Here is a 25,877-nt window from a genome sequence, read left to right on the forward strand (position 1 = left end):
GGACAGGGGCTCTTCCTCGGTCCCCGAGGGTGCCGGCTGCAGGGACATCCGGCTCCTGAGCCTGGGAGGGCGGGGCAGCCGCACCAGGGAAGGCAGATCCTGCCTGCTCCCGGCGCTCCCCGAAGGGCACAGGGAGGCTGCCATTCACAGCTGCAGTTTGGGCGGCTATAGCCCGGCCCAGAAGGGTGAGGTTCCTGCCTGCTCCGTAGAGCAGGAGGCTTGGGTCTGTAGCTGCGTGTTGGGCGCCTGCAGCAGCACCCGGAGAGCTCCTGTCCCAGCTCAGAAGGGGCGGGGTTCCCACTGGCTCCATGGAGTTCGCAGCCCCAGCTGCGCCTCCCTGCTGCAGCCAGCGTGATGACAACAGCCTCTGCCATCATAGTAAGACCTCGTCTCTAAAAATAAATAAATATGAACCCCATTCAGTAGGTGTTAGAAAGTCCCTGGGTTTCTGCCTACGACCGGGGCTGAAATTCATGCGTTTGAGTTTTTCATTTTCTCCTTAAGCTTCCCAGAGCTGGAAGAAGCAACCCTACTGCCAACTCTCCATCTCCCACCCCCCACTTAGTCCTTTAACTCCTCTTCTCTTCACACACTTTCAGGCAGTAGCTTGGGCTCTCCTGAAAGAAGGCTGGAGACAGATTTGGCTGCAGGTCGTTTATCTGGGCTGTCTGTCAAAAAGCAGATGAGGGAGCAGGGAGAGGGAGACAGGAAAGGATGGAAAATTATTATAACAAAGGGAGCATGACTGAGCTCCTTAATGTGTGGGCTCATTCCCACTGGGGGTCTTCTGAAACACTTTGCAGAAGGTAACTCAGAATTGTCCTGGGAAGGAAAAGAATCGGAGCATTTATTCACCAGCTCCCATCCCACCTGGGTTGAGGTTTGCCTTCAAGGATGTTAAGTTTCCCCCAACTTGGGGGCTAGCTGCACTGATGCCCTCTGAAGGGTCTTTCCTGGCTTTGGAGAAAGACTTGCAGCAGGAAAGCAGAAAGAGAAACTGGCACATGCTTGAACAAGATCATCACAGCTGCACTGAAATCAGGAGAACAAGGGGGACATGGCGCAGACAACAAGACCATCTGCTATGGGACCTCCGTATCCTTGCCTGAAGTGGGTTTTTTAATCTGGGACTGCACGTGGTAACTTTAGGAGCTGTTTTCGTCACTTGGGCCACAGGCTGCTAGAGTTCACGGCTGGGTTTTCACTGCATTCAGCTCCAACTAGGCAGATAGCAAGCCCCGACACCCCTCATTTCTCTCAAGGTCTGTTCCTGCCACCCCTTAAGACACCAATTTTTATATTTGTTCAGGTTCCTGATTGCAAACATCAGGACTGACTTAGACTGATGTAATCTGAAAAAGAGATTTATTGAAAAAGCACTGGGTAGCTCACAGAGTTGCTGAGATGACTAGAGTACCATGCTCAAATAACAGGCAGGAACGGGGGCAGCCTGACCTCTGGCAAGACAGCCCTCCACTCAGAAGGTACTGAGGGTCTTTCAGATACTGGCCTGGGGCTGTTCTGCTGAGATCTCGGTTGAACACATCCAGAAAGAGTAGATCAATCAAACAAACCATTGAGTAAGAGAACAGAGAATGTTACTGGTCTGGAGACCCCAGGGAAGGAGGGTGCCTGCTGAACAGGTGGGGAAAGGAGGCACTGGAAGCTGGAATTCCAGGCTGAGGTCAGCAGCAGGCCCTCTGCACTCACACCCAGGCACTCTTACCACTGCAGGGATTAGAGAGGGCTCCTCTTCCTTCTTGGACCTCAGGACATAGGCTTTAATTTCCCATCCTCTTATATACTTTTATTCTAAAAAAGGTTATTAGAATTAATAAGCTCAGTCATTCAGACTGTAAATCCACTTTGCTATGGGGAAAGAAAATCTTTAAAATATGTACACATTAGATCCTGTGGAGTAATTTACAGGTACACAGCCTGATCATTGAATCCAGGTTGGCAACCACCTAAGTCTGATTTTCGCCATTAGCTTCTAATGAATCCACCCTCTCAGAAGCCCCTCCTTCCCCACTAGTGGCACTCGAGTCTCATCTGCATGCCCAGTCCTGCCTCAATCTCACATGCATCCAGGCATCAGTCATAGCGAGTTTAAGGAGCCCTACCTGGTCCAGGAGATCAGTCACCCAGACCTGCCCTGACCTCATGACCTAGTTCTAGGGCCTTATGTCCAAGTTCCCACCAAACACCCCTACCTGGGCCTGAATATCTGCCTAGGAAACCTGGTAAGAACCCAGTTCCTCCAAGGCTGAGGCCTGGCCTTACTCTCATTCATCTTCCCAGAGTTCTTAATGCTATCATTCATCCCAGAAATCTTGCCAAGGGCCCAGCCTGCTGTCAGTTCCCATGGATGCTGACCACCTGCCCATTTGACTTTCCCTTGGTGCCTGAAACCTCACCATCCCAACCACACACAATGGTCAAGCACCGCTGGGACCCTCTCTTTTCCCCTTTGATAGGCCACCTATGCCCCCACACACACTCAGAGTACACACCCTGGCTGGAATGTCTCCCACCGTCCATAGCAGGGCCTGCCCACTCTCCCCCAGTGAGTGGGACTGGTTTCTCTATTCTGATCTCTCCTCCTCAGCCCCCTTTCGCTGCTGACTGAGTTCCAGACTCCCATTTATTATAACACGGTTTGTTCCTTTACTTGAGCCTACCTCCTTATAATTCATGCCAGCGCTAGATAATAGTTCTTTTGTGCTGGTCTCCAGGAATGAACAATCCATTGATTTCAGGTAAAAAGCTGCTCTCTCTACAAGAGAATGGCTTCAGTTGGGTTGTTTACTCATATGAGAAAATAGCCTTTCTCTTATCTGTATGCTATTACATTTTATTCATTCACTTAATTCATATTTGTTGAGCAACTACTATATAATCAGCTACTGTGTTAAGTGCTAAGAATATAGACATAATTCAGGCATGGTTCTTACCCTCAAAGAGCTTATAGTCTAGAAGAATGAAATGTCTTATATCAAAAGCAGTACAAAACAACATGCTAAGTGCTATTTTATTTGAAGCATAAGTAGAATATGATTTATTTTTAAAATGATTTTTAGTACTATAGGGGATATTTGAGTAGGCTGATGAGCCCAGAAAAGACTGGAACCCAGTGAGAGGAAGGCTTGAAAATGTTACAGGTCCCCACCTCCTAAGCAGTACCCCACAATGGGGGAAGGGGGCAGCTACCAGATGAGGGGAGGAATGAGAGGAAAGAAGCCAAGGAGCCTCCAGAAGTGGATGGAAGTGAGACTATGAGCTAAATTTAAAAATAATTAAACCCCGGGTGTGTCAATCGTCATTACTCAGCAAATGAACACTCTAACAGATAATTATTCCAGGTATCAGAAATGCATTTTATATGACCAGAAACCAAACCCAAGGAGAGAGTCTATGGAGTTAAGGAAAAATTAGTTGCTTCTCTAATGTCTTTAGAAGGCGTACAGGATGGAGTTAAGTTGCTGGAGCAGGTCAAGTGCTAAGAACCATCTTATGTGATGCAGACCAGAAAAATTAACAACAAATAATACGTAAAAACTAGGCTTCATTAAAAACAAAATCAAAGCAAAAAAACTCATCCATTTGTTCTTTCTTTTAGAATCATTTAAACATTTTTTTAAATGAGGTAAAATTTGCATAACACAAAATTAACCATTTCCAGTGAACAATTCAGTGGCATTTAATACAGTCACAACATTGTGCAACGACCATCTTTAGCCAGTTCCAAAACATTTTCATCATCCCCAAAGGGTCTCCATTAAGCAGTTACTCCGCAGTCCTGGGCAACCACCAATCTTCTTTCCATCTGTATGGGTTTCACTATTCTGGATATTTTATGCAAATAGAACCATGCAACATGTGACTTTTTGTCTGGCTTCTTTCACTTAGCATAATCTCCCACATTGTAGTGTGTATCAACACTTCATTCCTTTCTATGGCTGAACAATATTCCATTGTATATCTGTACCACAGTTTGTTTATCCATTCATCCCATTGATAAGGATTTGGCTAGGGTGAATAGTGCTACTATGAACATGTGTGTTCATGTATTTGTTTGAGTACCTGTTTTAAATTCTTTTGTGATTATGCCTAGGAGTAGGATTGTAGTATTATATGATAATCCTATGTTTAACTTTTTGAGGAACCAGCCACTTATTCATAAACAGGATATTGCTTTAGACCTGCCAAAAAATTGTAGAGAAAAAGGAAAATAGGACTTCTACAAGCCCATTCCTGGGGAGGTGGAGGTATGTCCTTCTGACTGGTCGTCAAACCCAATTCTTCATTTCCCTGAACACACAGCTAGGTTACATTTCCCAGCATCTCCTGCTGCTGGGGGTTGGGGGCATGTGTCTCCATTTCTGCCAGTAGAATATCAGCACAAGTCATGTATGGCAATTCTAGGCTTGGCCCATGAAAACCACGTGCAGGCAATCCTCCATGCCCTGTCCTCTTCTGCAGGCTCCATGCAGAGAAGCCACAGGATGAAGATGGAGAAGCCACAAGATGAAAGGAGCCTAGGGTCCAGAATTACCACTTGGAGGAGACCTGCCACCAATTGGTACCATTGGTTTTAGGCTGTAAGTGAGTGAAAAAGCAACTGTTCTTGTCTGGAACCATGAGCGTTGATGAGAACTCCATCACAGCTGCTAGCATTACTTGACCCTTACTCTAAAGGCAAAAGAGAAGGCCACACCTTGCTCAGAAAGACCTGATGTGTGGGGCTAGTGTGAGGGGTCAAAGACCGAGGAGAGGCCAGAAGGCCAAAGCAGCTTGAGACTGGAGTGATTTGAGCTCATGGTCTTTCTGGGTCACACTCAGAAAAAGATCCAGAGACTGGCCTCTAGAAAGCTTCAACATTCTACCAGGCCAGCATCATGGCCAGCCTGAGCTATGATTGGCTGTAAGGAAAGAAATGAGGCCTCTGCACCTAGTAAATTGTTTCAGTCAGGAAAATTGTGAGTTTAAAAAAAAAAATGACTAGACTAAACAGACTTGAGCTTCCTTAGACTCAGAAATCTGTTGATGCTCCTCTGTTTTTATGCTCTGTTGCTTTCTTTGATAATTTCCCATCTGTCTTCTCTTAGTTTCTTCAGAAATTTCCATTTGAAAATTCCAAATCAAGCTGAGTCGGGGGATGGCATTGTCGTGGCAAACTCAGGCCAGCTCTGCAGGGGCAGAAGAGCACCCCTAGAGGCTAGGTGAGGTAGTGCAGGGACTGGTGTTTCTCAACCTGGTATCTTGTTTTTTGGATCAGGCAATTTTTTCACCTGCAAGAGCTTCAGGCTGCTTCTTAGCATCCCTAGCCCTGCCCTCTACATGGCAGTAGAGCCCCACTTGTGACAACCACAACTCTCCTAGTCATTTCCAAACACTCCTAGGTAGGGCCAGTACCCTAAACCCAGGCTGAGAACCAGTGAATGGAAGATGGGAAGACCAGATAAAAATAGAAAATTCAGAAATCTAAAGAAGACCATAAGGGACTCCTGAAATGTGGCCTATCTTCCTCATAGCAGGGCTCTTCTGTAGCACCATCATAAAGACTCTCTCCTCTTTTCGTTTGTTTTTGTTTTGTTGGTTGGGTTTTGTTTTGTTTTTGTCTTTTGTTTTGAAACAGGGTCTTGATCTGTCACCCAGGCTAGAGTGCAGTGGCATGATCACAGCTCACTGTAACTACGACCCCCTAGGCTCAAGTAATCCTTCCACCTCAGCCTCCTGAGTAGCTGGGACCACAAGCGTGCCCCACCATGCCTGGCTATTTTTAATTTTTTGTTTGTTTGTTTGTTTTTGCTTTTGTAGAGACAGGGTCTCCTTATGTTGCTCAGGCTAGTCTCGAACTCCTGGGCTCAGGTGATTTGTCCACTTCAGCATCCCAAAGTGCTGGGATTATGGTCATGAGCCATTGCATATGGCCTCTCTCTCTCTCTCTTTCTTAAATTTATCTCTAGACCATTCCATCCTCCTTGTTGTTCACTCAGTTTCTAACCAGTTACTCCCTATCCACAGTGTGGATCAAAATTTTGTGATTTTCAGCCAGGCTCAGTGGCTCATGCCTGTAATCCCAGCATTTTGAGAGGCTGAAGTGGGCACACATGGCTTGAGCTCAGGAGTTTGAGACCAGCCTGGGCAACATAATGAGACTTCATCTCTACAAAAAATACAAAAATTAACCAGGCCTGATGGTGCACGCCTGTGGTCCCTACTACTCAGGAGGCTGAGGTGGGAGGATCACCTGAGTCCAGGGAGGTCGAGTCTGTAGTGAGCCACGATTGTGTCACTGCACTCCAGCCTGGGTGACACAGTGAAACCCTGTCTCAAAAACAAAAAATTCTGATTTTTATTTTCTTGAAAATGTGCTTTTTCCCCAGCCTTAATCTAAGCTTGTCAAACCCACGGCCTGTAGGCCACATGTGACCCCAGATGGCTTTGAATGCAGCCCAGGTCAAATTTGTAAACTTTCCTAAAACATAATGAGTTTTGTGGGGGCTTTTTTGCAATTTTTTTAGCTCATCAGCTATTGTTAATGTTGGTGTATTTTATGTGTAGCCCAAGACAGTTCTTCTTCTTCCAATGTGGCCCAGGGAAGTCAAAAGATTGGACACCCCTGCCTTAGACCTTCCTGGTGTCCTGCTGGCCTATTATCAGCTGTTGGTCCATCACAGGATCCAATATGTGTCCAGAGCCCACCTTCAGAGCAATATTTGGGGTGATGATCAAGGTCATAAAGGCCCTCAGGGTTAGGAGAACAGCACTGGAGGAGACTGGGGACAAGAGGAATCCCGGAGCACTGGAGAGATAGGGACAGACAGTGTGGCTACAGACTCCATACTGGAGTGCACTGGGGCAGATGTGAGAGAGTCAGGCTGGAGGCAAATGATAATGGTTTCACTCCTGACCTGGACAATGGGTAGGAGAAGAATGCCCAGTGCTTTTTAGTAGAGCTTAGAGGTATGGACCTCTCATGATGGTGATACCCCAGGAGATCTGTATCCTTGGGGAATAGAGGGGAGGAACTGAGTTCAAAAGCCAATGCCAGATGAAAGGAGAGGATGGCATCTTCTTGCCTATAATTCTTCTGAGAGTCACCTAGTTAGAATCAGATGCCTGATGTGACAATGAATACGAGGAGTTACTCTGGGAAGAGACCCTTGAGAGCTGGCTAAGAGGGGAGCACAATAATTTATCTCAGGGTGACTGAGTCAGGGTGCCCACCAACACACTGAAAACCCTTCAATGAATCACACTAACTGCATTTACTGGTTAATTCAATCAGGCAATTGGTTTGACTCCCCATTACCATTTTCTCTTAATTATAATATGCGTCTCCTCTCTTCCTTGCACATGTTTTAACATTTCTGAAATGGGGATGTGTCTTAAAATAGACCTGCATGCTTATTGTAAAGTTTCTTTTTGAGGCAGCTGTTAAATCAATGATGCATCTTATAATCAATGGTATATTAGAATGAAGAAAATAGGGTAATTACCAGAATTGATTTCCCGTTTTGATGTATTAGAGATAAGATTATTTATTGGGTACCTGGAAACACCCGTGCTTCCTCACACATGCACATCTGTTTGTGGGCAGCTTCAGCAGGCCCCGCATATGCTCACATGTGTGGTCACCACCTTTGGGATTTGGATGCCATCGGACCCTCAGGGAGCCCAGAGAAATGCACAATATGCTAAATCCCACCCTCCCTTTGTAAATGTCATGAAGAAATTGCTTTTGGCCCACTCTACTGCTGACTGTGCTGCTGATTGATCTCAGTGAGGGGCAATGACGTTGTACCTGGCAGGAAATGAGTCCTGGCCAATGAGATTCAGGCAGGCAGATTTAATGATTGCTGCCAACATAGAAGCATCCTGGAGCTGGGCACTCCCCATCTGGCACAGCAGCCCTGGTCCCCTCAGGGGCTCAGCCACTGCAGAACAATACAAACTGCTTACCCGTCTGCTCTCACTTCAGGACCTGGCTTGGTTGTCTTCCTGTGATGGCTAATTTTATGTGTCAACTAGACTTAGGGATACCCAGATAGTAAAACATTATTTCTGGGTGTGTCTCTGAGGGTGTTTCCAGAAGAGATTAGCATTTGAATCAGTGGACTGAGTAAAAACCATCATCCTCACCAATGTAGGCAGGCACCATCCGATCCACTGAGAGCCCAGATGGAACAAAAAGGTAGAGGAAGAGCAAGTTTACACTTTCTTCTTGAGCTGGATCATCCATCCTCTTTTTCCCTCAGACACTGGAGCTCCAGTTCTCAGGCTTTCAGACTCAGACTGAATTACATCACTGCTTTCCTGGTTCTCCAAGCTTACAGATAGCATATCTCGAGACTTCTCGAGTGAGCCAATTCCCTTAATAAATCTCCTCTGATATATCTACATATCCGATTGGTTCTACTTCTCTGGAGAACTTTGACTAATTTATTTTCCATCCTTCTTCCTAGAAGAAAGGAAGGACGTGGGTGACGAAGTGATCAAGGCTTGTCTTGGGAAGGAGAGAGAGGATGATGGATGATCACTAAACCCCATCCATTAGGCTAAGGAGGTGGAGAACGTGAGCAGGTGATCAGATGAGGCAGCAATACCTCTGTAGGGAGATTCCATCCGAATCTTTCGATCAGAACCTTTCCATTGGTGGGGCGTTCCCTGCCCCAGAGCCTGGACTTGGAAGGAAAAGTGGTACCCAGTGGATGAAGGCTCCTCTTCTCTCTTTGAGCCTCTAGGATTCGCAAGGCATGTAGGCTCGGCTATGTTTGAAAAAGAAAGTCTTTCCTGCCACCATTCTACTATGGTTTCTCTGTCCAAGACACCAACCCAATCTAAATTTTATGACCATGGAAATTTCTGGGACACAGCATTTTCCTTCTGTCTGGCTTCCCTTTGACAGGTGGCTTTTGTGCTGTGGGATGGGAGGGAGTGAGATGGGTGAGGAAGAAGCTTTGATGGTGATCCAGATCTGTGTGTCTGACTCCTTTCTTCCAGGCCAGGGAAGAGGGAAACTGACCAAGTGGAGCAAGTGCTGCAGCTGCTGGCAGAGGAGCAGTGGCCCCACTGAAGGACTGTCCCCACCCCCACTGCACAAAAGCTGCAGAGAAGCCCCAAGGAGATTGATCAGCCACCGTCTCTGATTTGTAATTTCACTTAATGCTATTAAGGGGGCACTTTGGGCCATTTGCTGGAGAGGACTGGAAAAGTTCCAGAATCCTTGGCTAATGAATCCCAAGTATTAATTCCATTAGTCTTTCACTGTCTGCTGCTTCTGACTAGGTTTCCCGCTGCACCCCCTCCCAGTCTTCCTTCCCATGGAGAAAGCTCTCTGACCCCCATGGCTCATGGCGTGTTCCCGTAAGCCAGAGCTGGCCTTGCTCGCCAGGCTAGTTTTACCAGAAATTAAACAAGTAGCACGGGCTGTCACCCATGCAGGGCGATTGGGATGATTGCTTCAAGAGAATCATGGAGTCTCAGTTTGAGGAGCTCCAAGAGATCATGGAATTCTTTCTCCTTATAGCGGTGATTAATAACCTTAAAGGGCACACACACAAAATCACCTTCTGCAGAAGGTCTAGGCTAGGGCCCAAGGTATCTGCATTTCTAACAGACATACTTAACATTTTTATGCAGGTGGTCTATGAGCCATACCTGGTGAGATGACAATTCAGTTCTGCTATTTACCTGCTGTGTGATTTGGGGCACATGATATCCTATGAATGACTGGAGCGCCTACTGCTGGTTCTTACATGTTCTGGGCCCCCTGGTTTCTGGCAGGAGGAAAAGCTCCATGGTAATCACTCCACATCCTGCTCCAAATCCTGTGATCTGGGGCACACATAGATGAGTCTTTTACTTCATTCGTGAAATAGGAAAAACAATGGATTGGGGACTTCTGCTTCTGGAGCAATGGAATAGACATGCTTTTCCCTATACCTTCTGCTCAGTACATCTAAACATCCTGGACATTACACATGACACTAACCTAAGGAGACTCTGAAAGGTGGAGGGTAACAGGAAAACTGGCAAGGGACTTTGGGACCTGAGGAATGACACAATGGTGAGGTCCTCAGATTTTCTTTTTGCCTCATGCACTTCATCAGCAAATAGTAAGAAAACATTTGGACAAATCACCCCTCTCCCCATAGTAAAAGCAACAAGGAAAAAGAAAAAAACATGCAATGAAAAAAGCAAAAGGAAATTTTAACAATTTTTAATATCTTTAGAATGTAGGAAAATATGCAGCATCTATGAAACAAAAATAGGATTCTATAAAAGAAAACATTCAGAGAATAAGAAGGAGTTCTTGGAATTAAATATATATATGGCAGAAATTTCAAAATTTAAAAATGAGTTGAAAAATAAAGCTGAGGAAGTCTCCCAAGACTCAGAATAAAAAGACAACAGATGCAGGGATGAGTGGGGACAGGAGACAGAGAAGAGTTAAGAAAATTAGAGGATTAATTTTGAGTAATAAGAGTTCAGGAAGGAGAGAATAGCAAAATGGGGGAAGACATTAGCAAAGAAATAATAATTAAATTTTTTTCCAGAACTAAAGGGATATGAATAGCCATGTTGACAGTTGTCATATTGACAGATTTTCTAGTGCATGAATAAAAAAGACAAAACAACAGAGAACATCTTTGAGAAACTTCCAGAAACCAGAGATAAATGGAAGACTCTAAATGGTTCCAGAGAGAAAACAAAACAAAACCACAACAAAGTTTACATAGAAAGGATGAGGAAAAATAGTAGAAGACAATGGAGCGATGCCTTCATAATTCTAAAGCAGGGGTTGGCCAGTTGTGGCCTGAGAGCCAAATCCAGACCACAGATTTATTTTCTATGGCCCCTGAGCTAAGAATGGTTTTTCAATTTTTAAGAGTTATAGAAAGAAAAACATAAACAAAACCAAAGAAGAATATGTTACAGAGATCATGCGTGGTCCCCAAAATCTAAAATATTTGTTACCTGTTTTTTTAACAGAAAAACTTCACCAGCCTGTATTCTAAAGGAAAATTCTTTTCAAATTAAACTATTAAACAAATGTAATAATATGTAAATCACACTACCAAACTCATTCTATGAGACGAGTGTTGCCCTGATACCAAAACCAAAGACATCACAAAAAAAAGAAAACTACAAACCAATATCCCTTATGATTATTAATGCAAACATACTTAACAAAGTACTAGTAAGCCAATTTTTAGCAGTGTATGAAAGGATTATACACTGTGACCAAATGAGGTTTATATCAGGAATGCAAGGTTGATTTAGCATACTAAAATCGATCAATGTAATATATCATAATAATAGAATCAAAGATAAAAACCGTATGATCATCTCAATAGACAAAGAAAAGGCATTTGACAAATCCAACAGCCTTTTATAATTAGAATATTCAACAATCTAGGAAAAGAAGGGAAGTTCTTTAACATGATAAGGGACATCTCTGAAAAAAAACCACAGCTAACGTCACACTTAATGTCACAAAACTGGATGTTTTCTCCCTAAGATCAAGAGCAAAACAAGGATATCTGCTCTCATCACTTCTTTTCAACATTATACTGGAGGTTCTTCCAGGTCAACAGGTTAAGAAAAAGAAATTGAAGTAATCTATCTTGGAAAAAAAGAGATAAAATTATATTTGCAGATGCCATCATCTTGTATATAGAAAATCTTAAAAAATACACTAAAAAATATTGGAACTAATAAATGAGTTCAGCAATGCATCAGGATGCAAGATCAATATACAAAAAATCAACTATATTTTGAAATCCTGATAATAAAAATCTAAAACACAAGACATCAACAAAATAATCACCTTTATTATCACAGCAAAAGGAAGAAGATGCCTAGAAATAAATTTAACAAAATACATGCAAGATGTACACTGAAAACAACAAAACATTTTTGAAAGAAATTAAATATCTAAATAAATGAAAAGACATCCCATGTTCATGGATTGGAAGACTTAACATTGTCAGGGTGATAATATGCCCCATACTGATCTACAGATCCAGTGCAATCACTATCAAAATCCCAGATTCCTTTTTCGTAAATTCACAAGCTGATTCCAAAATTCATATGGAAATAAAAGGGACCTAGAATACCTCAAACAATATTTAAAAAGAACAACAAAGTTGGAGGACTCATACCTCCTTATTCAAAACCTATTATAAAGCTACAATAATCAAGACAATGTGGTACTGGCATAAGGATTGACATATAGATCAAATGAATAAAATTGAGAGTTCAGAGATAAATCTTTAAATTTATGTTTAATTTATTTTCAAATAAGTGTTAAGACAATTCAGTGGGGGAAACAGTGTTTTTTTGTTGTTTTTGTTTTTGTTTTTACCAAATAGAGAAAACTAGATATCCATACGCAAAGTAATAAAGTTAAACCTCTATCTCATATCATATACAAAAATAACTCAACATGAATCACATACCCAAGTATAAGAGCTAAAACTATAAATCAGGCCAGGCGCAGTGGCTCAGCCTGTAATCCCAGCACCTTCAGAAGCCAAGGTGGCCAGATCATCTGAGATCAGGAGTTCAAGATCAGCCTGGCCAACATGGTGAAACCCCATCTCTACTAAAAATAAGAAAATTAGCCAGGCATGGTGGCACACACCTGTAATCCCTACTTTGGAGGCTGAGGTATGAGAATCACTTGAACCCAGGAGGCAGAGGTTGCAGTGAGCCAAGATCACGCCATTGCACTCCAGCCTAGGCGACAGAGCAAGACTCTGTCTCTAAATAAATAAATAAAACTATAAATCTTCTAGAAAAAAATAGGAATATATCTTTGTGATCTTTGGTTATGCAATGGTTTCTTAGATATAGCATCTAACATGAGCAACAGAAGAAAAATAGAAAATTTGGATGGAATCCAATTTAAAACTTTTGTGCATCAAAGGAGACTATCAAGAAAGTGAAAAGACACTTTATAGAATGAGAAAGTATTGTGAATCATATGTATCCAGAATATATAAGGAACTCTTACAATTAAATGATAAAACACAAGTAACTAAATTTAAAGATTGGCAAAAAAGTTGAATGGACATTTCTCCAAAGAGAATATACAAATGGCCAGTAAATACATGAAAAGATATTCAGCTTCATTAGGCATTAGGAAAATGCAAATCAAAACCATAGTGAGATATCATTCTATACTCACTAGGATCACTAAAGTAGAAAAGATAGAGAATGAAATGTTTTGGTAAAGAGGTAAAGAAATTGAAACCCTCATACATTGCTGTTGGGAATGTAAAATGGTGCAACCACTTTGGAAAATAGTTTGGCAGTTCTTCAAAATGCTAAACATAGAGTTAGAATATAACCTAGCAATTCTACTCCTGGATATATACCCAAGATAAGTGAAAATATATGTCTACACAAAAACTTGTACATGAATGTTCATAGCAGAATTATTCAAAATAGCCAAAAGGTGGAAGCAAACTAAATATTCATCAACTAATGACTGGACAAACAAAATGTGGTATGTCCATACACTAGAATATTATGCAGCAATAAAAAAGAATGAATACTGGTACATGCTCCAACTTAGATAAACCTTGAAAAAAATATGCTAACTGAAATAAGTCAGTCACAAAAGATCATGTATTGTGTGATTCCACTTATGAGAAAGGTTCAGAATCAGCAAACCCACAGAGTCAGAAGGTAGATTAGTGACTACCTGAGGTTGGAGCAGTAGGTTGAGGGAAAATAAGTGAGCAGAAATGATGGAGGACTGCTAATATGTACAGAATTTCTTTTGGGGATGTCAAAAATGTTCTAAAATTAAATTGTGATGGTTGCATAACTGTGTGAATATACTAAAAGCCATTGAATTATACACTATAAATGGGCGGATTTTATGGTATGTAAAATATATTTCAAAAAAGCTATTAAAATACATAAAAACATTTTCAGATATGCAAGATTTCAAAAAATTAACCTCCCACTTATTTTTTCATAATAAGCTACTTGCAGGTGTATTCTGCCAAAAGAAGTGAATAAACCAAGCAGGGGGTGAACACAGAATCCAGAAAACAGGAGTTTTAACACAGAAAAGAGGCAAAGGGAATTCCCAGATTAATGGTGAAGAGAAGCTCCCAAAGACAGTTGTGTAGCAAGCTAGAGAGTTACAAGTAACAGAAGGACAAAATGCACTAGGAGGAAATCCCCGTGTAGAAAAAGAAAAAAGAAACAAACAGACTACCTAATATTTGCACATATTGCAATGACTTTTATTGTCCTTTCAGAAATTCTGAGAATGAATTTGTGATAGATACCTGGAAAACTAAGAAACAAACAAGCAAACAAACAATGAGGCAACTATTAAATCCAGGTAAAATATAAAGTAGTTTTATTGTATTCCCTAGATCAGCAGTGAATTGCATTTCCATGATCATAACATCATAAACATCATAAAATCAATGCTCAAAATCAAAGAGCATTGATTTTACCCATAAGGTAACAATAGTATATTGAGAGGATGGGGAGAAGGAATAGTGTGAATATAATAGGTGGCAGGAGAGTGGGAAAGCATGGTGTGAGGGAACACAATCCTCATCTTTCATACAGGAGCCAAAAAAGTAAACCTAAAACAAACAACAACAACAACAACAAACAAAAACAAAAAAAAAACACAAGAAATATAGTAGCATAATCTGCTGTTTACAAATAAAGAGGGATAAACAGAAGAAACAGAAGAGAGTTGAAAGCAGTTGGTTCTAGAAAGCAAGAATTCAAAAAATTGGGGCAGAGGATTGCAATTTTTAAATTATGGATGTGGCAATATGATTTAATTTTAAAAACAAAACTAAAAATAATACTCATGCATTAGCTTGGTTTTTTTATAAAAAAGAAGAGATAGTTTTTAAAATAAGGTAGACAGTGGTACTGCAGCCAGCTTTCCACAGGGGCTCCTCAGCTGCAGCACTCCAACCTGTTTTTCCTTTACTTCAGTTTTCATCAGCCTCTCTCCTCAGTAATTGCCTTAGTCCCCTAACCACCTGCTCCTGTCTGCCTCAGTATGGTATGTTTCGGTTTCTGCACCTGGTCCTCTTGCAGTCATCCAGGTCCATTCCCTCTCTCTTGACTCTTCCTTCTGCTTTAGAATCCCAGACATGAGCTTGGACCAGTTTGACTTGGAATCTGTCAGCCCCAGCCAATTAACCTGCTACAGTCTGGTTCTCTTGGCTGCTCCACTCGTCTTGTACGTATTCTGCATATACATCAGTGGCAGCTGTCAGCCCTGCCTCTTCCTGTGCCTAGAGTAGGCTGCACTAAGCATAGATTCCAGTTGGGTGGGCTGGCAAGATGAGTACAATGTCCTCTCCTGACATCTGGATGCTGCATCTGTTAATGAAGCCACAGACCACTTATAAGCCACCAGGTCACTTCCTGACTCATTCTGAATCCACTAAACTCATGGTTCCTTTTCAAGGTATGGAGCCAAGTCTTCCCATTCCTATAGTTACATAACTGATATTTTGAGCACAAATGCAGCATATTTGTCTATATAACATTTTATCTTTTGGCTTTTTAAAATGTTGTTTATACCAATGTGTAAAGCAGGGGGCAAAGATAAATGCAGACTCAAAGTGTGAGTACTCAGGCACAGGCTGGCAGCATGAATATGGTCCTTTCAGACCCTTGCCATCCCATGAAGAGGCATGCTTGGGATGAACGAGGCTTAGAGTGCCATGTGTGTGCTGTGTGATCCAGGAGAGGGATCATTGTGCTCCATTGGCTTGCATATTAATGATGGATGTGGGAAGTGATAGATCTTTAGCTTTGCAATTGGTTACAACCTTGCCAGCATGAGAAATAGCTTGTCCCCCAGTAAAATCGAGTGAGGAGTTTGCATATTGGCATTGGCTCCAACCTGAGTTCTTGAAGCCATCCTATAGGGCCAATATTTTGCTGGGTTAGCTAGGGAGAGTCTCCAGAGTCATCCAGCCGATAATCTGATTTGTCTCTCCTCATCCAGTCTTTAGATATCTGATTTTGTTGATCTTTGTATTATCTTTTCCTCTAAGCTTTGTGTCATTTAGTCTTTATTCAAGCCACTGATTAAAATACTGTTGATACTTCAGGATGACAATTACCAATGCTCTTTCTGTCTATTAAACCAATCAGTTCTCCATCTGATATACTATCCTCTGCCTTATTCTTCTACTTTGTCCACAGCATAGCCATGGGAGCCTTTGTCCAATTCCTGCTAAAATCAAGAAATCTTGTGTTCATCAGGTCCTATCTACAAGGCCAGGACATGGCAGGTAGGGGCTGGGCTCAGAGGCAGGAAGTGAGGAGAGGGTTCAAGAAGCCTCATCAGGCTTGTAGAGATGGAACTTTTAATTGCCCCCGGGAGATGCAGGAGAGGAGAAAGCATAGCAGTGAGAAGAGCCCAGATCATTAGCCTGTTAGGGTAAATGTGTTTACTAATGTGTTTATCAATTCCTGCCTCTAGGATTAGAGAGAATCCTAGACAGCCTTGGCACCTAAAAATAGAGACCACTAAAAGTGGAGAGGGGACAGAGAACTAGGAGAGGAGGGAACCCCACTTACTCCTTTCTCTCTATCAACCCCCTTCACATGGCACCTGGTTTCTTCACATGTAAGAAGGCGATCTCAGAACTGTGTGCTGCGTTAGTTACTTTCTTAGGAACACCAATTATTTTCAGCACAAAGGAAGAGGCTGATACCTAATCCATACAATTGAACTTCTCATTTCAGGCTCAACAAGAACAGGGTTTGGGGTACTTCACACCAGATCACAAGGTGACATATCACTCCACTTTGAGTTCAACTCAAGCATCACTCCTCTGAGACATTTTCTGCCCCTTCCCCTTGTCACCTGGATACACTGCCACTATACCTATCACAGTGGATTTGCAGACATTTGTTTACATGTCTTTCACATCTACTACTATAATGACAGCAACTTGATTGAGTGCAGGCACTGTGCTGTTCATCTTTGCATTCCCAAGGCCTGGCATGCACCTGGCATACGCTACTCATGTGCCCAATGAAGCTTGGGACCTGGGGGGGCCTGGATAGGGCTAGGGTGGCATTATCCCAACTGTCCCTCCCTTCTCCACCTAACCTAAGTTGGTAAGCTGAGTGCATGGCAGATAGTAGGTGCCCAACAAATGTTTGTTGAACAAATGAAAGCAAAACATCTGCCTGCCTGTGAGGAAGATCCAGGGACCACCCTCACAGAAGACTCTGCCTGTACAGCTCACCCCGGCTCTCAACCAGCCAAGGCCAATGAAAGAGCCCTGTGGCTTACCACTATAGATTTCCCTTCATGATGACAATAATCAGCCTGTGTCAGGAAGGGTTTCCTCCAGTCAAGGAATGAGGAGCTGCAGCTCCTCATCAGCCTCTGGTGTGGAAGGTATCCTGTCCTCTTCACCCTCACCAGCCATTCTGACATAGATAGAGCAGGTAACAAATGGGTAAAGTCCCTGCCTTCACGAACATTACATCGTTCCTTAGGGAGGCAGGCAGTGTGAACAGAACAGAACACACCGGATGGCGGTGCGGGTGTAATAAGGAAAACAAAGCGGGTAACGGGATGGAGAATGCTGGGCGAGGGGGCCGCCTTATCAAGTGTGGTCAAGGAAGACCTCTGAGGAAGTCAGCTTGACCTGCCCACTCACTCCTGCTCCTCTCTGATCCCAGCTCCCTCGATGTCCCTGCTCCAGTCACACCATTTCCACACTGTGTCTCCAACCTGCCACGCTTCCTCCCGCCTTAGGGTCCTCACTCCTATTCTTCACACTCCCTGCAGCGCTTCTTCATCTCTTCAAGGTTTTGCTTAAATGTCACCTCCTCAATGACACCTGCTCTGACCACCCTATTTAAAGTTGCAACACCCTCTTCCCCCCATCCCCCTTAGTCTGCTCTATTTTTTCCCCAAGCACTTAACACTTCCCAGCATAGAATCTAACGCACTGGTTTATCGTGTGCATGGCTCATTGGCCTTCACCCTCAGTAGAATGTGGATGTGACTCGTGCAGGAATTCTTATGACTGGTTTACTAAGACGTTTCAGGTGCGGGATAATGCCTGGCACAGGATGGGTGTTCAATAAGCACTTCGAACATTCACTCATTCACTTAGCACTGAAATGTACGCTCTGTACCAGGTGCTGCACTCTAGCAGCAAGAAGATACTTCACAATGGTGGGAGGGGAGGAGAAACACCACCCAGCTTCCTTGTGAGCCACACTGGCCTAGAGCTGATGGGAAAGGGAGGTGGTGTGGTCAGTTTGGGATTCTCTCTAGGCTGTTTCCCTGCCACCTTGCCCCTCTACCCTCTTTACTCCAAAGGGTATGGGGTTCAGGATCTTTCTCATATTAGGAACATGAAATGGGACCCAGTTGGGGTGGGCATGACCATGGACCTGGAGCAGAGTCAGAGGAGGGCGGGGAGCCAGGGGCTGTGGGCTGGGTGAGGGACGGGGCCTTCAGGGTGGGTAGAAATGGAAGTGCAGGGGCTCCTTCAGAGGCTGAGGGAGGGGAAATCCCTTATCCTCTTTCTCTGGGATTCTGTAATGAGCCTTGCAACACCCATTTTCAACTCTACAAGACTCCTGGCACTCTCAGTGATGTGTCTGGGAGAATTAACTGCCTGAATGCCTAATGATAGACACGAGGAGCAGAGAACGTGTGTGTGTGTGTGTGTGTGTGTGTGTGTGTGTGTGAGAGAGAGAGAGAGAGAGAGAGAGAGAGAGAGAGAGAGAGAGGAATTAAGGAAGAGGGAGTGCCTTTCTTTCTTTGAAATGATTTGTGACTGCATGGCAGATTTCCATTTTCAGAGCCTCCTTCTTCTTTCTGGGAACTTCCCTGTGGCATTCCTAAGTCTCCGGCCAGGGGACTGATCTCTCAGTTTTCCCAGGCAGGCCTTTTCCAATGCCTTTTCCTCAAGCTTAGCACTAGCACCTGCCATATCCAAGGTGCCATCACCTGCTGTGACCCACTCCAGGCTGACACAGTCACTTCCTCTATGGACCCTCCCTGGTCACTCTATTGCCAACAAGCATTCCCTGGGGCTGGTCAGAGTTAAGTTCAGGGTGGTGCATTTCTTCCTTGCTTCTTCCACTTCTGAGCTATGAAATTGTCCATTGAAGCAAATCAATAATTCATCAGATGATCTACATTTAGCCGAAATTAGATCTCATTGCCTCAGGCTAAACTTTGAAGTCCTGCCTCACCTGACTCCACCACCCAGCCAGCAATCCAGCAGAGTCCAGCCAGCTCCCTCTCATGCTGGCACCTTCTCTCCACCACATATTCCCTACACTCGTGCCCCCTGCCCCTACATCTTAGCCCAAGCCGGTCCCCTGTTCCGAAGTCCATCCTTCCCTCCGTGTTGTAGTCACCTTGCTCTTCAAGGTCCTGTTTCAAATCGGAGCTTCACCGTGAACTTCCTTGAGCTTCTGCAACAGACAATTTTACAATTAGAAGCACACAGTTTTGCATTTACTTTCACTCTATTTGTTTTGTGATCCAAGAGGCCAAAATATACACCACTATATCACCTAAGACAGACCCTAAGTTTAAGGAAACAAAGTTACCTACAGGTGGAGGGTTCAAGGCCTGGCTGGCATGGCAAATTTCTAAATTCCTACAACTATAAGAAAAACCATGCCATTGCTAAATTCCCTAACAACAGGAGCTAGCAGGCTGATTTAAAACTCAGACCACTATAACTCTGGTTGGACAGAGGGCTGGCCTTCTTTTCTGATAAGCAATTACAGACTTTAAGCCAGCTTTGGCAGCTTATAAAAGCTGAGCACAGACTGTCTTTGTGTCTTATAGTTCACCTTTTGATGTAAAGAGCCAAATTTTAATGCTAACACCCTGCCCCAAAGTGAACACGGGATGTCTGTAACATATCTGTTTACCCATTGCGCATGTGTCATCTCCCTTCATGAATACGTATAGCTTCCCCCCCAAACCTGCTGAATATGTATGATACCAGCACTGTTAGGCATAAAACCCAACTTGTCTTCCTCCTCTTTGAAGAGACAGCACCTTCAGTCCACACTGGAGACTTTCTCTTTCCGGCTTGCAAACTGGTAATGCCAATAAAGCTCTCCCTTCTACACCTAGCCAGCCTGGTGGTCTTTGGGACGACAGTTTTCTCTTTGCAAACTCTGTCTTCCCAAGAATTGTTGAGCAACACAAGGACAGGAGACTATAATAGACTCACATCCCCTCACAATACCAAGCACAGCATCCCCCATGAATACTTGGTGAATTGGTGTAACCTTGTTCCCACCCCTCTTTGCAGCTCTATCCCTTTCTCTTAATCCAAATTACCTTTAACCCTCAGCCCTCAATTCCACTTTTCCCTCCAGTTCTCAGGGATTAGACAACCCAAGGTACGTGATCAGACTTTGTTCTGCTTTTAGAAGATCGTGCTGGCTGCAAGCCGACTGGAGAAATTAGAGTGAATACAGGCCAGCCAGCAGGGGGCCATTGCGCCCACCCAGGTGAGACAGGGCTGGAGCTGGTGAGAAAGATGGAGAGAGGAGGATGGATTCCAAAGATACTCAGAAGGTAAAAAGATGCTCCATTTGTCTGGCACTATACAGTTTCCAAAGCGCTTTTGCATCTGTTACCTCCTTTGACTTTCAACCGCCCATGAGATATACTGAGTAGGTACCAATCAAAATCTCGGCTTTATAGGTGATGAAACGAAGCTAGGAAGAGTGGAGGCGTTTGCCCAGATTCACACAGTCGGTTAGGACAGGGTTGGGACTCACATCCAGATCCTCCGACATCACATCCAGGGCTCCTTTGCAGTCTCAGGTCACTGGGACTCACTCTGGAGCTGCTATGGGAGGGCTGGTGTTAAGCTGCAGAACCCTGACTCGGCTACCTGCCTGAGGCTATTTACACACTTCCAATTGATTTGTTGTAACCTGTAATTATTTTTGCAGAATTTTTTTTCACGCTCCATTTGTCTTTTTACTCTCCAGCAGACAGGCTACAGAAAATAGCAGATTGGGAGAGGAGTGGGAACAGGAGAAGCTGTCTTTGGCTTGGCTGGAAGGTGAAGGGATTCCAGATGCTAGTTTCCTGGCTTGCTCTCCCCTCTCCATTTGGCTTCATCCTGGGGCTCTCTTCCTCCCCACAGAGGGGTGGTGGGCACTATGAGCCACACGTCTCCTCTCTGGGAACTCAGGTCTGTCTCTGAAACCTGCTGGTAGAAGAACGTCTAGAGTCTTTGCCTCCTTCCCACCGTGTGACAATTGCCCATTGGCACACCTGTCAAGACACAGACTTTTTGGAAGAAAAAAGAAAGACTGAATGCTGCAGAGATGGATTGTTAATTTTCCAAATGAGATATGACTCTGAGATCCCACCTACCCAGCTGGTAGGATGTTCCAACATGCTCCCTAAGGTGGTTTGAGTGTTTGGAATGACAGACTCTCTCTTCGCACTGAAACCTTAGTCAGGTGCCTCTGAGTCTTCTGCTTGATGAGGTCTGACCTTGGGCTTCCCCATGTCCTTTCAGAATCCAGTTTGAGCAAGAATCCTGCTGAGTCAGGTTAGTGAAATTTCCCCACTCTTGTTATCTGACTACCCTCAATATTTTATCACCTCTGCCTTCATTCGGCAATGATCCTGTCAAGTCAGTTTAGCCAGAAACCTCTTACCCTTGATGTTTCTTCGTAGTAATTTTCCATCCTCTGTCCCCAGCCCTGACTATTGGTTGATTACAAATCTCCACTTGCCCTTGTTGGAGTTGAAACTGAGCCTAATCTCTCTCCCCTACCACAAGACGCCTTCGCAGTGGCCCCTATACCTACTGCCATGGCCTCCCTTGAATAAAGTCTGCCTTGCCATCTTTAACACGTGTTTGAATAATTCTTTTCTTTTCTTTTCTTTTCTTTTCTTTTTAGCTGGAGTCTCGCTCTGTTGCTCAGGCTGGAGTGAAGTGGCTCAATCTCGGTTCACTGCAAGCTCCACCTCCCGGGTTCAACCATTCTCCTACCTCAGCCTCCTGAGTAGCTGGGAATACAGGCGCCAGCCACCACACCCGGCTAATTTTTTGTATTTTTAGTAGAGACGGGGTTTCACCGTGTTAGCCAAGATGGACTCAATCTCCTGACCTCCTGATCAACCCACCTCGGCCTCCCAAAGTGCTGGCGTGAGCCACTGCGCCTGGCCAATTTTTTTCTTTAACAGGGTGGTCACTCAATTTGCAGAGCTTGGAGAAAGGCTTCTGCTCATTGTCTGAACCTATTGGGTCCCTTCAAGGAGATCAGGCTGTTCTCAATCTATTCCCCTCCATGCTAACTTGGCCATCATCCCCCAGACCCCAGAAGAGGCTCTGTTGTGTCCTGGGTGGCTGTGTGGGCATCGAGCGCAGGTCTTCACCCCCACACATCCCGCCTCTTCACTCACTCCCCTACATTCTGCCTCACAGTTCAACCCACTCCCCAGTTCCTGTCAAGCAGCAACCTACCTCCCCTCTCTTGTGGAGCCAAATCCTCCTCAGCACGGTAAGGAGGGCTTTGTTTTGTTTTGTCTTTTTAAATTACAGTGGAAGCACAGAGAAGCCTTTAACTCCACCTGCATGAGAAGAGCCTAAGTCCAGCACGCAGCTAGGACGGTCTTCCCTGAATGGAGTTGGGGTGAAGTTGGAAGTAGCTCTCATTCTTTTGTGTCAAGCCCACAGTCAGGAAAATGGACATGGTCACTATCTCTAGCTTATTATCCTACCGCGCTACCATTTACAGGTAGTTCTGAATTTGCAGTCCTCACTATTACTATCACAAGATAGTTATTATTAGCCACATTTTACATGCGAAGAGGCTTGGAGAAATTTAAAAAAAAACAAAACTTGCCTAAGGGCACACAACTGTGAGTGACAGAGTGGAAAGGGATTCAAACCCAGGCCTGACTGAAGGCTGTTGCTGCTATTCCAGCATCCACTGAGTGGACTTAATGAGTGATCTCTACCAAGAGTATTTGCATTGATTGCCAAAGCCTTGGAAAGGCTATAAGGAAAGAAATGCCCAAGTAAAGTCTTCAGGGGTCAGTGGAGTGGGTGGGGATCTATATTCTGGAGGCAGCCTCCAGAGTCTTTCACGTTTCCACCAGGTCAAAAAATAAATAAGAAGAAGCATAAACAAATATTGAACTCCAATTAACAATATGATACTGAAGTATTTAGAGGTTAAAGCGTACCAATGTCTGCAACTTCGAAATGTGTCAACAACAGAAGAAAACACGTGGATGGATAGATGAACAGATTTGGGGTAAAGCAAATATAGCAAAATGTTAGTTATAGAATCTAGATTGTGGGCATATGGGTGTTCACTGTGCAATTCTTTAAACTCTTCTGAATTTTTGCATTTTTCGTAATAACATATTGAGGGGAAATAAATCACACAGGTGGGTCACACCCATTTCTTGTTATACAATGCCAGGCTGGAGGGGAGCTTAATCATTAGTCACTGAATTCTTTCCCAAGTGTCCTGCAGGAAGATTGCTGGACTAGACATTTGAAGAAACAGAATAACAAACAGGCAGTCCCTGCTTGGTGGAAATTTAGGATACCTGTGAGAAAATAGGACAGAATCATAAAATCAACAGTCGTAAAGACAGTGAGCTCTTTATTTTCTGCTTTAATGGAGGGGGAGCAAATTGCCTGACTATACATGTCCAAATGTCTTTTGCTTTTTACTTTGATGCATGGGAAGGCTCACCACACTTAAAGAGACAGAAATGAGCAGTAAGAGAAAGTGGTCCAAAAGCACTTAGCGGGCTATAGAAGGCCCCCAGTGGAGAATTCACCTGCAGGGCCCAGAAGGTGTGTTGAGGAGCAGGAAGGGCACCTTTTGTGGCAGGTGGGTTTAGTGGAAAGTTGGGACCTGGAACCATGCCAGGACCAACTCTGCCGATCTAGATGAACTTGAACAAGTCATTGTTCTCTTTGAAGCTTAATTTCCTCTTTTGTTGCCTATAGGCCAAATTCTGCCTACGGCTTGTTTTTGTTTTTCACGTCTGAGGCAGGAAAACAAGGCAGTTCTGATGACAGTCCTCAAGGGCTGATCTTGGCCTCCAGCCTTAGCTGAGAAGAACAGGGACCGCCCCCTCCCCGCCCCCCGCCAACCTCCCACCCACAGCCCAAGGGAGAAAGGCGCCTAGGGCTTGTTTTTATATGGCCTGTGAGTTAATGGGTTTTTTAAAAATATTTTTCAATGGTTGGAAAAAATCAAGAGAAGAATAACACTTTGTGAGATGTAAAATTATATGTAATTCAAATTTCAGAGTCCATAAATAAAGTTTATTGGAAAATGGCCAAACTCCTTTGTTTTCGTATTATCTGTGGCAGCTCTCACTCAGTAATAACCAGGTAGTTGCAACAGAGACCTTATGGTCTGCAAAGCCTAAAGTATTTAGTCTGTATGCCTTTATTTGTTTATTTATTTTATTTTAACTTTTTTTTGAGACGGGATCTCACTCTGTTGCCCAAGCCGGGGTACAGTGATGCAATCTTGGCTCACTGCAGCCTCGACCTCCTGGGCTCAAGCCATCCTCCCACCTCAGCCTCCCAAGTAGCTAGGACTACAGAAGTGCACCACCATGCCTGACTAATTTTTGTATCTTTTGTAGAGTTGGAGTTTCGCCACGTTGTCCAGGCTGGTCTCAAACTCCTGTGCTCAAGCGATCCTCCTGCTTCAGCCTCCCAAAGTGCTGGGATTACAGGTGTGAGCTACGGCACCCAGCCTCTACCCGTTTACAGAAACAGTTTGCCAACCTGGTGTAAAATAGTTCATCTGCAACTCACTGCTCCACATACCTCACTTCACAGAATTGCTGTGAGAAGTAATGAGATTTGGGTTTAGTAAACTGGAAGATTCCATAAGACGCAAGGTGTTACTACTGCCCTGATTTCATTTCTCTCAATACCATCCTTACAAAGGCAGGAGAATCTAGAAGGAAGATCTTATATAACAGAAAGAGAAACTAAAGTTAACAAAGGGAGACAAATGGCAGCAGAAATAAATGCTCCTGTTTTCCCCGAGAGGCTTCCCACAGCAAGGGCCTCAGCCATGTACTCCCGCAAATTTGGGGATGTACAGACTCATCTGGAAAGAGCTAAAGGGGAGGACCAAGCATTTTTCAGGAATTTAATAAGCCAGTTGTTAAACACACCATTATTGAAAAGTAAATTACATAAAGTTATAATAATTTAATAAATGATATTAAAAGGAAAGGCAATAAATACTCTAATGTTATCAATTCCTAATTCTTTGACTATCTTTTATTATCAGTGTTCTTGAGGTCATTTACACCTGTTCCATGTGTATGGTAAAAATGCTACACATTAGTGTGCTACTGTGACTGTTTTCCTGGCTCTGCATTCAATGATGTCATATTTGGTATCTTGAAATTAGTCATGGCAGGAGTATTTACAATTGGCAGTAGGCAAGCTCCACAAACCAGGCATTCCCCCCAGTCTCAAAGCTGTTTGTTAAACATTTACCAGCATGCTGCTGGGACCAGGACTTCCATTTACAAGAGATTCACAAGGGAGACAGAAGGCAAGTAAAGAGTGGAGAATGACAGAGAGCAGGGGGTGGACATCATGGGGTGCAGAAGAGGAGGAGGGTCAGGTCTGCTTCTGTTCCAAGAAGCTTTTGAACAAGAAGAGATGTATTTGGAGACTAAGGCTTTGATGTAGCCATTTCTATGGTGTGCGTTCTTTGGTTCCGCCTCCAGATTAATGAGGTGTCAAAGAACTTAATTGCATAAAGACAGGAACACCAAGGTTCCGGAGGGTCGGTGGTTGGGGGGCGGTGAATGATTCGCCCGG

At 43.9% G+C, this 25,877-nt stretch overlaps 1 non-coding gene across 1 annotated transcript; it reads right to left on the reverse strand.

Annotated features, from left to right (window-relative positions):
• Positions 1 to 24,055: 24,055 nt before the first annotated feature.
• LOC126945475 (small Cajal body-specific RNA 20) lies at positions 24,056 to 24,200 on the reverse strand. The gene has a single exon (XR_007722460.1). It is a non-coding gene; the product is annotated as a small Cajal body-specific RNA 20 (non-coding RNA).
• Positions 24,201 to 25,877: the final 1,677 nt, after the last annotated feature.

The sequence above is a fragment of the Macaca thibetana genome, chromosome 1 (genome assembly GCF_024542745.1).
Source record: "Macaca thibetana thibetana isolate TM-01 chromosome 1, ASM2454274v1, whole genome shotgun sequence".
NCBI classification, from domain to species: domain Eukaryota; kingdom Metazoa; phylum Chordata; class Mammalia; order Primates; family Cercopithecidae; genus Macaca; species Macaca thibetana.